This window comes from Schistocerca gregaria, chromosome X (assembly GCF_023897955.1).
Source record: "Schistocerca gregaria isolate iqSchGreg1 chromosome X, iqSchGreg1.2, whole genome shotgun sequence".
Taxonomy (NCBI): domain Eukaryota; kingdom Metazoa; phylum Arthropoda; class Insecta; order Orthoptera; family Acrididae; genus Schistocerca; species Schistocerca gregaria.
The window spans coordinates 19,907,177-19,923,029 of NC_064931.1; the positions used below are offsets into that span (position 1 = coordinate 19,907,177).

At 38.9% G+C, this 15,853-nt stretch overlaps 1 long non-coding RNA gene across 1 annotated transcript; it reads left to right on the forward strand.

Annotated features, from left to right (window-relative positions):
• The first annotated feature begins 11,565 nt into the window (after positions 1 to 11,565).
• Positions 11,566 to 12,317, forward strand: LOC126298630 (uncharacterized). The gene is made up of 3 exons (XR_007552633.1): positions 11,566 to 11,652; positions 11,828 to 12,022; positions 12,116 to 12,317. It is a non-coding gene; the product is annotated as an uncharacterized LOC126298630 (long non-coding RNA).
• The last annotated feature ends 3,536 nt before the right edge of the window (positions 12,318 to 15,853 follow it).

The window sequence follows — 15,853 nt, forward strand, 5'->3', positions numbered from 1 at the left end:
CTTATTCCAGTTTTTTTGTAATTTACTCTGATCCATAAAACTCATGTGGTTTAAAAAAAATTAAAACACATATAAAGCACAATAAAACCCAACTGTATTTAATCTCCGAAATTTAATTAACATTCAAAATATGACATAATTAACTTTACACAAATTAAAAAGAACCATCATATTTGGTGATAGCAACTATTTCCTGTCACAAGAATTTATTTTCTTAATATTTGTTTTGACTTTTCTTGCAATATAAGACAGTGAAATACCATTTACACTTGTCAAAAAATGCTTTATATACAACTGTAATGTCTGTAAAGCACAGTTCAGTTTAAATGCAGAAATTCTAGATCTTCACTAATTCCTTGGATCTCTTCTCTCCTAAATCATTACTTAATTTTGACAAAACAAACCTTAGGTGGAGAAGATTCTCTGAATGGATGTAGTGGTATGTGTTATTGAACCATTGGAGAATAATGAAGTTTAGGATCCATTAGGTTGTTTTGTGAAACATAGTATTGTATGCATACAAGAGGGAAATGACGGGCGAATAGTCCTCGTGAACGTAGATAATTTCAGTGCTGTAGACGCTAATTTGGGAAAAGGATTTTTAGTAGCGAATTTGGATGTACCAGATGATGAAGACTGGTGTTCAAGAGGTAGGCATAGCGATCAACCAAAACTGCCGATAGAACTGCATTGTGTAACAAAGTTAAGCATTTGAAAGGAGGAGAAAAAGAGCATATGAAAGAATTGTTGTGGGAATTTAAGGATTTGTTTTATCCATGAGGGCCATTACCAGCAATTCCATTAGTTTAACATAGGGTACCATCAGGGAACAGAGCACCTGTTTACCATAAACCATACAGAATACTAAGGTATTTGCAGCCGATTGTGGAGGATTTCATTGATCAGCAGCTTGCGGACGGCATTAAAGACCAAAAGGGAAAACAATGAAGTTCATCACAAGGTATCAAGGCCATACCAAGTAGTTGAAACCACATCCACCATTAATGTTAAGCTTCAGCTGCCAACTAGAACAACGATAGTACACATTGGGTGGTTGTGGCCATTTAAGGGTTGACCAGATGTGATTCCAGGTATATCACTGGAAGGGAAGAGGTAGGTAGTGTACAGCATGATGTACCGTATGCTTTGCAATCCAGTAAGTAATAGAGTATTTGTAGTTTATTGTTTCTTGTTATGATGTATTGTTAATCCTAAAACTATTGACAAGCAGTATTGATGGACCTCAAAATATTCTCAGTACTGTCAATATATACAGAACATGGAAAGTCAGGTATTGACAGTTTGACAATATTCTCCATTCAGATGTTGACAGAGCTTCAGGAACCAGCCATGCAGCATTAGTGTGCACTGTTTATTTTTCAATACGTTGTTGTGTATGTCATACCTCAGATTCAAGTTTCAGGAGTCTTTTAACACGGAAGAATTTTAATAGGCCTATGCAAGGATAATCATTGTACATGCCACTTTAGGACTGTTAGCGGAGGATTCGCTGTCACACTGCTTACTTCAATAACTTGAAAATATAATATAGATTGGTGTACTATATAGCAGTTTGGAGAAACGATCCGACGTCGAAAAATAGGTCATATATCTGCAATGACTAGTAAGAGGTCTCACAAATACACATCAGTTTCACCAAATAACTGCAAAACGAAAAAATCTGCTATAAGTTAATTGCCAGAATAGATTCTGGCCAGGCAGATATAATTGATTCACAGTTTTCCACAGAATTTTACTACATAACGTTACATTGATACTTGTTCCATATATAACGAATATGAGATTTTGTAATGACGTGGAACGTGTCAGTTTAACATAAGTTTTCATTACACAATATGTATATATGTTACTACTTCGTATCTAAAAATTCATCAATTGAGTAGAAGGAGTTGTCATTAAGAAATTCTTTTCATGTGTTTCTAAATGTTGGTTGGCCATCTGTCAGACATTTAACGCTCTAGGACTGAGAAATAAAATTAATGAATTAATTATCTGCATAAATGAATTAAGAGTCTTCAAACCCAGCTTACATAATCTGCCTCTCTGAACATCATGTGACCACTGGTATAGAACTTCTAAATGTTACAGGGTTTAGGTTAGCATCTCACTTTTGTAGATCAGAAATGGAGAAAGGAGGAGTTGCTATATTCATTAGGACCTGTCATAAATAAAAACATAGACATTCATAAATTGTGCCTAGAACAGCGTATGGAAGCATGTGTAACAGATGTAGAGTTTCACAAAAAATCATTCATAATATTAAGTGTATATCGATCACCTGCAGGTAACTTTAATCTGTTCATAAGCCACCTTGACGCTGTACTGGTCTATTTAACAACCAAAAACAAAGAAATAGTGGTTGCTGGCGATATCAATGTAGATTTCCTTAAAGACTCTCCCAATAAGAACTTATTTGCGTTAGTAACACTGTCGTTCAACTTAATTCCCACTGTAAAGTTCCCCACTAGGGTAACTAATTGCTCACAAACAGCCATTGATAATATCTTTATAGAAAAGGCCAATGAACAAAATTATATTACAAAACCAATAGTCAAAGACCTCTCAGACCATGACATGCAGTTCTTCCTGTTAAATGTTAATACTGAACAGGATATAAAATCTGTTAAATCCGAGCTCAAGAAGGTAATCAATAAGCCAAAAATTGATTATTTATGACACTCCTCAGAGACATTTACTGGACTGATGTTTACAGTGCTCATGGCATGAATGAAAAATATAACACTTTTGCTAACAAAGTGCTTACCTTATTTGAACATTGTTTTCCCACCAAAATTACCAATGTTAGAGCAAAGTCTACAAAGAAGCCATGGATTACTCAAGGAATAGGGGAATCTTGTAAAGCAAAAAGAAAACTGTATCTGTCAATCCGAAACAGTTCCAATGCTGATGCTATAGCACATTACAAGAAATACTGCAAAATATTAAAGACTGTAATACAGACATCAAAGCAAATATAGTGTAACACCCCACCCATCACTTATCTGCATGTGGAATGTGTTCACATCAGCTAATTGACTAACAGATCAACAGAGAGTGCAAAACTGCCCCAATATCGGATAACGCAATGAAAGTAATAAGGCCCTGTGACTCCTGATTGAACTGCGGTGGCAGTGTTGACATTAATTGATTCAGAATTGATCACTTTTAATTAAAAAGGAGTGCATATTGATGTTATATTCTGCTATTGAACACCAGATGCAAATGTTGAACATAAAATTAATTAAGAAACTGACTTGCGATTGCAACTACTTGATTGAAAACAGATGCAGTCGATTATCGCAAATTTATTTTATTTCAAGACCTTCAATCATCACATTACATGACTCTCCTACCAGGCAGTGGTAATAAATTGCGTTTGCGTGGAGTGAAGGCCGATAACTCAAAAGTAATTCCTATTGACTGAACCAGACGTAATGCGAAGTGCGAGAAGAATTCTAAAGTACACGGCCCATGAAACCCTCGTGGAAACTTTGCCGACGTGATCCAACAAATTAATCAGTGGCCGGAGCGGGCGCAATATTACCGAATACAGCGTGGCGTAGCGGAGTCGTTGTGTGGACGTCGGCCGACCTCGTGGTGCTGCAAGGCTGCGCTCGTCTATTCACTCCTTGCTATCTTGCTGAGTACATAGCTGAACCAAAACTTTCCATCTCCAAGCTCAATCGTTCATTTGCTAAGTCTTAAACTGCAGAGATGTCCACACTTTTCTCAGGCAAACTGAGTAAAGAACGCCACGTCCGCACTCTAGGTAAGCTGGGAACGGAAGACCTCCACTGAGACTTCTGCCAGTCCGCTCTTCGCCTCGGTCTCCCCTCCAGCAAAATCACTAACATCAATTGCGGCGCAAGTCACATTATAGGCGTCGCTTCAAAGCACCGACCAATGCCTGCCCTGGGAAGTGGACAAATTCCCACAAAATTTCCCTTCCTCTCAACTTCTTCTATTTAGCTCCCCACAGACCACCCATCAAAGTTAGCGTCTGCACAAACACCAAGTTTTCCGGAATTCTGACTCCGACGAGAGTACTTCAAATTCCTTGGTCCTACGTTCCCATCAGAGGCTGGCGTATTTCATGCTGTCGCTCTTCACCTGATTTACTTCAGTGTGAAGTTGCTATAGTCACAAACACGCATATTTTGACCTCTGTTCAACGCTCCACCATAGCTTGCGCGGCTTTGTCGCATGTTTCACAGAAATGGGACAACGGACATTTATCAACAGGTGTACAAGTTCTCTGTCTGTTTCCCGGTACACCAGCATGGAGTCGGGGTCAACAACCCACTCACTGTCACTCATCTTAAGGCGGCTGGACGCCGTGCACCATTACCGCTTTCTCAGAGCTTCAGCCGCCTTAAACTGCCTATTGTAGCTTCCCTTAGCCGCTCCCCCGGCCGGCCACGCTCGAATCTAAATGCTTCCCTGGGGTAAACTAGCGTCCAGTAAATCGACTTGTTTCCACAAAGTTTTCCTTTATCGTGTTCTATTGCACCACCTCTTCTCTCCTATGTTTTCTTCCCGTTTTCTCCTTTTGTCAAGAATGGTTTTATAAGGCCTGTGAACATGTTTCGGATTAGCAATGTCACAATGGCACAACACAAATATAGCTCACTGCTCACACTCGCAGTTGTTATAATATCTTGGTATCAACAAATATTTCTGGCGTATCAACGCTGCTGTTCGCTCTGTAGACGATTACATTCGGTTCATTATAACATACAATGGGTGCGCTAATTCACGCAACTGCGCATAGCTCTCCACCTCTTACGTGTTCAGGGGCATACGACATGTGTTGTTGTGTTCTCGTAACGACCTACAGGATTGGCCACCTTATATATGTTCTCCAATAGCGGAGATACAATTACGGGGAACTTTTCTGTCATTTACAGAGTTCCTAATCAATCTTTTTCTAGGGGTACGCCCGGAAATACTTGTTTTCCATTCTGTAATCATGTGTCTTTACAAAATACTCTAGTCCACTTTACTCTCACAACATCGCTAGGCGAGTTATCAGTATTAATAATAAAAACTCAAAATATCGGCACATATAAATGAGACATTCTACCACTAAGATCACTATATACACAAACAAACAAGACACTTTAACAAAATCCTTATTCTAAGCATATATTTACTACGTCCGCACTCTGGTCCTATCCGTTAAGGTGGGATGGACCAGGCTTCGGAGGGCGGACTTCGACCTCTTCCTGTTTGTTATTTTGGTAACTATTGTTCCTGTCCTTCCCAATTGCTGATTACAGCCCCAGGTCCTTTCTGATTTACTATGTTGCAGCGGAGAGTGTCGCTCTTCTTCCATGTACCTTCTTTTAGAGTTTTCATTACTCTTATTTTGATTGTTGCCGTTGTAGTTCGGTGCTGGCCTACTATCTCACTGGGGTCCATTATTGCGACGGTTGTTATTTTGTTCACGCTGTCGGCGTTTCTCCCGCGCCTGTTCTCCTTGAAATGCGAATCCCAGTTCGGGCAAAATGCCCTTAAATACCTCAGTATCGCTACCACAACGACCGGCAAGTGATTGTTGATACAAGATGGGAAGTTTCATGTAACATAATGTGATGATTTCCGCCCCGCTACATGGGTTGTCTAGGTACTGGTTCCTTTTTGTCATATTTTCAAAAAAATTTGACCGGACTCCGGTACCCTGCCCCTTCCATATCTCTAGACATCATAATTTCTTGTTTGATCCTTTCTTGGGTTTCTTAAGACCAATACTTGCCCAAGAATGCATTTTTGAATTCTTCTAACGAGACGCTCGTCTTCGCTACATTCCTCATGTACTCAGCGGTCGCGCCCTCCATTTGGGAGCACACAAAATCCAGCTGGTACATCAATGGCCAGTGTGGGGGCAAAGATAACTCGAATTGTCCCATAAACGTTTTTGGATGCAAGCTATTACCTTCGTCCTTGTAGTGATGGAACTTTCGGACTGATAGAAAATGCTTGTGGTCAAACCGGTCATCATTCGAGTTATCATTTCGACCGTTTTTACGATTCGTATGAACTTCGGGACGTGGACGAATTCGTTCCGATACGCTATCGTCATCACTCCCCCTCTGTATTTTCGACAGTTGTTCAGTACATCTAATCAGCTGACAGCAATTGTGCTCACTGGACTGCTGCCCGCTGTCCGTGTTTACCTCGGTCGTTGCCTCAGAGCTGTGCATGGAGGCGTGGCTCCCGTTGCTTATAGTGTCAACTTTGTCACAACATGAAGCGGTTATCTGTGTTCTGGCAAGTGACGGTTCAGACGACGCAGTAAATACACCCTTCTCCTTTCCTGATGTCTCTGTAATGAGACGTTTTACCTCGTCCTCTAAATTTCTTTTTAATATCGCCACCTCCTCTTTCAACATCTCGTTAGGCCCTATGTCCGGTTGCTCTTGTTGCTTTTCTTCAACACGTTTTATCGGGCTTTGTAGCCTTGATAACATGACCTTTCCTACTTTTGCCGTGCTTTGCGTGGAGTCCCGAGTTTCTCTCTCTATTTTCCTTGCACATTTCGGAATTAATTTGGCTTCAATTGCCGTTCGTTTGATGATGGCAGTCCCTTTCTCTATTTTGACGCCGAGATTCTTTACCTTCTCTTTTACTTCCCCATGAACTTCTGTGAGCCTATAGTTGAGCCTTTTTAATTTCGGCGTTAAGGTTAGCGCTCTTCTCTAAGTTCACCGTTTGCACCTGTTGCAACAGGTCCGTAATGTTTTTGAGAGTAGCCTCATTTTGATTCTCGTCCTTTTGTGGCTGAAAATGCTACTCTTCTCCTCTGTTCTGATGAACCCTTCGACATATAGACAAATACCGTCTCCGCGCCCCCATCGGATCACTTGTGAATGAATCGTTTGATAATCGTCGAACACCGTTTTGTTCCAACACACTCTGGCTTCTTAGGCTGGATCTTCCCTACTTATGCATTAATCCTGTACTCCCTGCGTCCCCCGAGCCCTCAGTATCACTGCCTGAATCAACGTCCTTGCTATTCAGCGGACTAAACCAGTCGTGAGACACAGTTTCAGGAGGTTGCAACTCGCGTTCGTCACGCTCATCCGTAGAGCTTTCCCTACTATCACCCATGTTCTCCCAAGTAACAGTCTGATTATATTCTGCTGTTGTCTTGGCTTTTCCCATCGTTGTCATTTGCACTTTTATGTTACACGAAAACTCAAAACCCAGGTACCCCTTACACTCAATAATTAGATAACACAAAACATATATCAGGACACAAATTGATACACTGGGTGTGAGCAATGACCCGACAAACAGTTCATAAAGCATTCCCCCAAAAAAGGCTAGTACCAATGATTGTGTTCTTTGTGCACAGCATCGGTTGATTACGGAACTGCACATCATAAGTACTCCACCAAATCACAAGTACAACTAACAGGCACTTATAACTGTCAATTTGAAAGGACAGCACATGAAGAAGTTAATGTAACTTATTGTAACTACTGCTACCCATATTTCAATTAAAACTGCCTAAGAAATGGATCACAGGGAAAAATTTCCTTTTTCAAGACTACTTCTTAGCAAATCCCGAAGTATCGTATCCTTGGCAGGGTCGCCATATGTAACACCCCACCCATCACTTATCTGGTTTTGGCGTGTGTTCACCCCAGCTAATTGACTAACAGATCAACAGACAGTGCAAAACTGCCGCAATATCGGATAACGCAAAGAAAGTAATAAGGCCCTGTGACTCCTGTTTGAACTGCGGTGGCAGTGTTGACATTAATTGATTCAGAATTGATCACTTTTAATTAAAAAGGAGTGCATATTGATGTTATATTCTGCTATTGAACACCAGATGCAAATGTTGAACATAAAATTAATTAAGAAACTGACTTGCGATTGCAACTACTTGATTGAAAACAGATGCAGTCGATTATCGCAAATTTATTTTAACTCACGACCTACGATCATCACATTACATGACTCTCCTACCAGGCAGTGGTAATAACTTGCGTTTGCGTGGAGTAAAGGCCGATAACTCAAAAGTAATTTCTATTGACTGACCCAGACGTAATGCGAAGTGCGAGAAGAATTCTACAGTACACGGCCCATGAAACCCTCGTGGAAACTTTGCCGACGTGATCCAACAAATTAATCAGTGGCCGGAGCGGGCGCAATATTACCGAATACAGCGTGGCGTAGCGGAGTCGTTGTGTGGACGTCGGCCGACCTCGTGGTGCTGCAAGGCTGCGCTCGTCTATTCACTCCTTGCTATCTTGCTGAGTACATAGCTGAACCAAAACTTTCCATCTCCAAGCTCAATCGTTCATTTGCTAAGTCTTAAACTGCAGAGATGCTCACACTTTTCTCAGGCAAACTGAGTAAAGAACGCCACGTCCGCACTCTAGGCAAGCTGGGAACGGAAGACCTCCACTGAGACTTCTGCCAGTCCGCTCTTCGCCTCGGTCTCCCCTCCAGCAAAATCACTAACATCAATTGCGGCGCAAGTCACATTATAGGCGTCGCTTCAAAGCACCGACCAATGCCTGCCCTGGGGAGTGAACAAATTCCCACAAAATTTCCCTTCCTCTCAACTTCTTCTATTTAGCTCCCCCCAGGCCAGATTTGCTTCAGGCTCTGCAGACCGAGAATTCAGTGTGAAGTTGCTATAGTCACAAACACGCATATTTAGACCTCTGTTCACCGCTCCACCGTAGCTTGCGCGGCTTTGTCGCATGTTTCACAGAAAATGGGACGACGGACATTTATCAACAGGTGTACAAGTTCTCCGTCTGTTTCCCGGTACACCAGCATGGAGTTGGGGTCAAAACCCACTCACTGTCACTCATCTTAAGGCGGCTGGAGGCCGCGCACCATTACCGCTTTCTCAGAGCTTGAGCCGCCCTAAGCTACCTATTGTAGCTTCCCTTAGCCGCTCCCCTGGCCAGCCACGGTCAACTCTAAATGCTTCCCTGGGCTAAACTAGCGTCCAGTAAATCGACTTGTTTCCACAAAGTTTTCATGTCGTGTGAATTACTTTAAAACCATCACCCGACATTAATTATTCCACTATGTCCATACTATACCCTCTACAAGATGTATTGTGCCTTGTCAGTCATTTTGTTCAGCCCTACTGTTCGCTCAACGTGAGTTATGTGATCTTTAATGACTTCATGTAAGGGGCATAGTCTCGCCATCTTACAATATTACAAGGGAAAGATAGTCATATCAGATAACAAAATAAAGACTATATGGGATATAGTGAAGGAGGAGTCCAGTAGAACCAGACAGGAAGAGAGACAAATAGCATTAAGAGTAAAATGATACATTGGTGACAGACGTGTATAGTGTTGCAGAACTTTTTAACAAACATTTTATAACTTTTACTGACAAGATGGAGTTGTCAGGTTCTGTAGATGCTGCTTTGGAATACCTCTGACCAGACATTTCCATAACTTCCATAATATGAATTTGACCCTCACTACCCCTGCAGAAATAATATCCATAATAAAATCTTTAAAATCAAAAACATCTAGTGGGTATGATGAAATATCAACAAAGTTAATTAAAGAATGTGATTCTGAGTTAAGTAACATATTAATCTATTTGTGTAACCAGTCGTTTATTAATGTAATATTTCCTGAATTGTTGAAATATGCTGAAGTTAAGCCACTGTTTAAGAAGGGAGATAAAGAAATAGCATAAAAGTTCTGTCCAATTTCATTTTTGGCTGCAGACTCAAAAATTTTAGAAAAAATAATGTACAATCGGCTTTATAACCATCTTATCTCAAATAACATACCGTCAAAGTCACAGTTCGGATTTCTAAAGGGTTCTGATATTGAAAAGGCTACTTACACTTACAGTGAAAAATGTGCTTAATTCATTAGACAAAAAATCGCAGGCAACTGGTATATTTTGTGATCTTTCAAAGGCATTTGACTGAGTACATCACAATATCCTTTTAAGTAAATTGGAATATTATAGTGTAACAGGAAATGCTGCAAAATGGTTCGAATCTTATATCTCTGGCAAGAAACAAAGGGTGTTATTAGGAAAGAGACATGTATCAAGCTATCAGGCATCATCCAACTGGGAACTAATGACATGTGGGATCCCACAAGGTTCAATTTAAGGCCCGTACTTTTCTTGTGTATATCAATGACCTTTCGTCAGTAACATTACCAAAAGCCAAGTTTGTTTTATTTGCCGATGATACAAACATTGCAATAAATAGCAAATCAAGCATAGTCTTAGAAAGGTTAGCTAATAAAATACTTGTGGACAATTGTTTGCCACTAAACTTTGAAAAAACACACTACATGCAGTACAGAACTTGTAAGGGGTGTCCCACGAGTATATGCCTAACATACGATGACAAGCAGATAGAAGAAGTGGACAGTGTTAAATTATTGGGATTACAGCTTGATAACAAACTCAACTGGGAGCACACCACAGAACTGCTGAAGCATCTTGACAAATCTCTATTTGCAATGCGAATTGTGTCAGATATAGGGGATATAAAAATTAAAAAGCTGGCATACTATGCTTACTTTCATTCCACAATGTCATATGGGATTATTTTTTGGGTTAATTCATCAAGCCAAGCTAAAGTCTTCTGGGCACAAAAACGGGATGTAAGAGTTACATGTGGTGTGAACTCATGAACATCCTGCAGAAGCCTGTCTAGGGAACTAGGGATACTAACTACTGCTTCCCAATATATTTATTCCTTAATGAAATTTGTCATTAAAAACATATCACTTTTTCAAACCAACGGCTCAATTCATGGAATCAATAGTAGAAATAAGAGTAATCTTCACAAGGGTTTAAAGTCACTTAGTCCTGTACAAAAAGGTGTGCATTATTCAGGAACACACATTTTCAATAACTTGCCAGCAGCCATAAAAAGCTTAACAACCAATGAAATTCAGCTTAACAGAAGCCTAAAGGATTTATTGGTGGCCAACTCCTTCTATCCATTGATGAATTTCTCAGTAGAATCAATTGATTTGAGTGTATATATATATATATATATATATATATATATATATATATATATATATATATATATATATATATATATATATATATAACTTCAGCACAATTTAACGTAATGTGTTCATTGTAAATAAGTCTGTGTGTGTGTGTGTGTGAGTAAGTACAATCTAACTTCTGCACCAGTTCAGTGCAGTAATGTGTTCATTGTAAATAAGTATTATAGTAATTATATTACACATTATTAGCTTATAATTAAATAAAAACTTTTTATTTTAAATTCAGTGAATTAGTATTTGTAAAATGATTATTTCATATAGCGTTCATTAAAAAATGACGACCATGTCACTTGGGACCTGTGGTATGGTACATCAGCTTATTTGTTTGAGTTGTAAATATTTGTCATGTATTGTTGTTTTTCTGACATATTCTGCATCCTGAAGGACCTCCTCACTACGGATCAATTGGAATGAAAGTAAATCTAAACTAATCTAACCTGAGAAATCAGCAACAGATGGCAGCAGAATGGCCACCTATGTGTCTTAAAAGTAATCTTTGACATGAGCTACCATTTTGATGTTTCGATCAGCTGTTGTATGCTTTTAGTTGTTGCGGTTTTGTACTCCTCTCTCCACGAATATTTATATGGTAAGTTTTGCATAATATTGTTAAAACTGCAATGTATCACTAACTGTAAAATGATGACACTTTTTAACGATTTATACTCAAAACACTTACTAAATTGTGACTGTTGCCATTTGGCAATTATGGGAATTCATGTCTTGCATTTACATAACCTCAGAAACTGCTTCCTGTTCCACAGGTTTCTGAGAATGGCATTTCCCCAGAAAAGTCTGACTTTATCCAGCAAGGCTCTGACAGTGTCCTAGAATATCCAGAAAGCAATCATATTGAAATACACATGAAAGGGAAGGATTACACTATTGAACATGAGAACATCTCTAAACCTCAAGCAACAAACATAGAAAGTAATGGTGTACATCATTCAACCAGTAAGGTAAGTAATATATCTTTTCAACACGAAAAATTATTACATAGTGTTACCTCAAAGTGCACATAACTGATTGTTTATGTATACGTTATGCTAAAGGAAGCACCTCAACCCACAAAAAAGAAGAAGAAAAACTGTTCATGGAAGAAAGCTGATTTCGTTCTGCCAGATACCATGAGGAAAGACAACATACTTCCGCCACCATTTGATGAAGACCTAACTCCAATGAATTCGTTTCAGGTTTCTGTTGATGATGAAATATGCGAATCCATTGCCCTTGAAACAAATCGTTACACACACATCAAAGATAGGGTTGTCATTGATGTTTCTTGCAATGAAATAATATATTGATATTTTACTATTTATGAGTGCAGTTCAATGCCACAAAATAAATTGTACTGGTCACAACAGTGTCGCTTTCATCCAATTGCTGATGTTATGAGTAGGAATAGATTTCGAACTCTAAGGTCATATTTCCATCTAAATAATAACAACAACCAGAAACCGAAAGGTGATCCCAAGCATGACAAGTTATTCGAAATGAAGCCCCTGATTATTTATAGAACAATATGTTGCAACTCCCTCCACAAGAGAAACAGAGAATTGATGAACAGATCATCTCTTTCAAGGGAAGAAGTTCTTTAGTTCAGCATCTCAAAAACAAACCTCATAAATAAGGATATAAAGTGTTTATTCGAGCTGGAGTATCAGGCCTAATATATGACTTTGCAATTTATGTGGGTAAAGCCACATGTGATGAGCACGGTTTAGGAGTTTCAGGAGATATTGTTCTGACGCTGCGTTAAGATTTACCAGAGGGCAAAAACTACAAGATAATTTTGATAATTGGTTCAGCTATTTAGCACTTTTAGATGTTCCCAAACAGGAAGGTATTTTATGTGTTGTGGCTATTCGTTCAGACAGAATGTCACTCAGCCCCGTAGCAGAAGAAAAGGAGCTGGAAAAGAAAGGAAGAGGGGCACTGGGTTATAGCACTGATGAATCATCCAACATCATAGCAGTAAGGTGATATGATAATAAAGTTGTGCAACTGGTTTCCACATATGCAGGTACAAATCCACAGGATAAATGCAAGAGGTGGTGTAAAAAGGATAATCAGTCAATTCAGGTAAATCAACGACTGATTGTGAAGGAATATAATGAACACATGGGAGGAGTGGATTTAGCAGACATTCTCATAGAACTTTATAGTATAAATGTCCATTCCAAAAAGTGCTTGTAAATTCATGGTTGCTTTCACTTGAATCAGTGAGGTGCAACAGCTCATCTTTCTCTTCTGTATTTCCACACTCAAAATGCTTCTGGTCTTACTATGGCAGGAAATGTTGTGCATTGCAAAAGAGGAAGACCATCTACAGAAAATATACAAGCTCCAAAGAAGAGGTTGGTAGCCTCCAGGAGTATTGCAGATGTCAGATATGATGTAGTTGGTCACTGGCCACAACAGAGCCACCAGAAAGGCCGCTGCAAGCTCTGCCCTAAATGATTCAGCAGAGTGTCGTGTATAATATGTAAAGTGTTTCTATGTCTAACAAGTGAAAAAAATTGCTTTATGTCTTTCCACACCAAGTAATAAATAAAGTACTCTGTAACTGAACTTGACAACATGTTTATATTATGTTCTATAAGAAAATTTAGAAATGGTCATGTCATCCATATAAATGTATATTCTCCTTGTTGCATTGATAGTCTCCCTTTTATCACAAGCATATGTTGTATTTGTATTCAATTCTTAAATATAAATGATTTTATCAAATTCCTACCATACGGCAATTTTTTTTTCAAGATTCGGTGGTAGAAAAGTTAGGAGAACTTCAAATTATATTTCCAAATACATCCTAGGTAACATATGTCAAAGCAAATATTTTTTTAAATCACATATATTAATTCAGGGATGAAAGGGTTAAATAAATGTCTGCAAGGTGATCTTGGGTGGGCTCCAGCTCTAATTCTGATAACATACTTTTCCGCAGCGAGTACTTCTTCTCAAAACGTCAAATTACCCCCAAAATATGATGCGAGATGGAAGCAGTGAATGAAAGTAGACTAATTTACTGACATGTTTATCACCAAATTTGCAATAACCCTAAAGGCACAAATAACTGAACCTAACAGTTTCAGCAGATCATCAATGTGTTTCTTCCAACTCAAATATTTCATTGATGCACACATTCAGAAATTTGGAATATTCTGCCTTACCAACAGGCTTCTGTTCGAAGTCTATATTTACCAATGGTGTTATGCCATTTACTGAACAGAACTGTATATACCATGCTTTCTCAAAATTTAGTGAGGGATCATTTGTGGAGAACCATTTAATAATTTTCTGAAAGAGATTATTTACAATACCTTCAGCTAATTCTTTTATTTCTTCATGTGATTACTACACTTTCACCATTAGCAAAAAAGAATGGCTTTGCATCTTCTTGAATTAGGAGAGGCAAGTCATTAATATATATTAAGAACAATAAGGGACCCAAGACTGAACCCTGTGGGACAGCATTCTTGATACCTCCCTAGTTAGAGGACTCTGCTGATTTTTGCAGATTATCTGTACAGTTAATATCAACCTTCTGCATTCGTCCAGTTAAATATGAAATAAACCATTTGTGTGCTGTCCCACTCATACCACAATGCTTAAGCTTATCTATGAATTTCATAATTCACACAGTCAAAATCCTTTGAGAGATCACAATTGATGATGTTCAGTTCTTCAGAGCATTTAATATTTGATCAGTGAAACCATATATACCGATTTTACTGAAAATCTTTTCTGAAAACCGTATTGACATTTTATTAGTACTTAATTTTTACAAAAGTGTCAAGTTCCTTGAAAATCTTTTCTGAAAACCGTATTGACATTTTATTAGTACTTAATTTTTACAAAAGTGTCAAGTTCCTCTTGAATACATTACTTTTTCACGAATTTTGGATAAAGCTGTCAGATGTGAGACTGAGCACTAGTTGTTAGCATCGGACTTATCCTCTTTCTTAAGCAATGAGTTAAAAACTAAACTCCTCGTGAACAGACCATGAAGGCCCAATGGTACCGATTGGCCCCCATGTCGTCCTCAGCCCATGGGCTTCACTGGATGCAGATATGGAGGGGCATGTGGTCAGCACACTGCTGTTCCGGCCATATGCCAGTTTCCAAGACCAGAGCCACTACTACTCAATCAAGTAGCTCCTCAGTTGCCTCACAAGGGCTGAGTGCACACTGCTTGCCAACAGCACTCGGCATACCAGATGGTCACCCATCCAACTTCCAGCCCAGCCTGATAGCACTTAATTTCTGTGATCTGATGGGAACCAATGTGACCACTGCAGCAAGGCCATTTGCATGCAGTGGGTTAAGAGAAGCATATCTCTGTCTGTCTGGAAAAATACCCTGTTTCAGTGAGGTATGCATATGTGGCTGAGAATCCTACTTATCTGTTATGAACAAGCTCTTAGTGCTCTGCTGGGAATGCCATCAATTACATGTGAGTTTTTACTTTTGAGTGTATTTATTATTTTCCTTATTTCAGTAGGAGGGGTAGGTTGAACTTCAGTTTTATCAAATTGCATAGGTACTGTCACTTCCATACACAGCCTTGCATTTTCTAATGAATAGCTCTATCCTATTTTCTCTACAACACTTACAAAATGACTTTTAAAAATATTTCCTACTTCTGCCTTTTTGTTAACAAACTTTTCATTGCTTTTGATAGAAATACAGCCTTCCTGTGCTCTTGGTTGTCCTGTTTCCCTTTTAACAATATTCTAAATTGTTTTAATTTTATCATCGGAGATGCTAATATCAGACAATACACATAC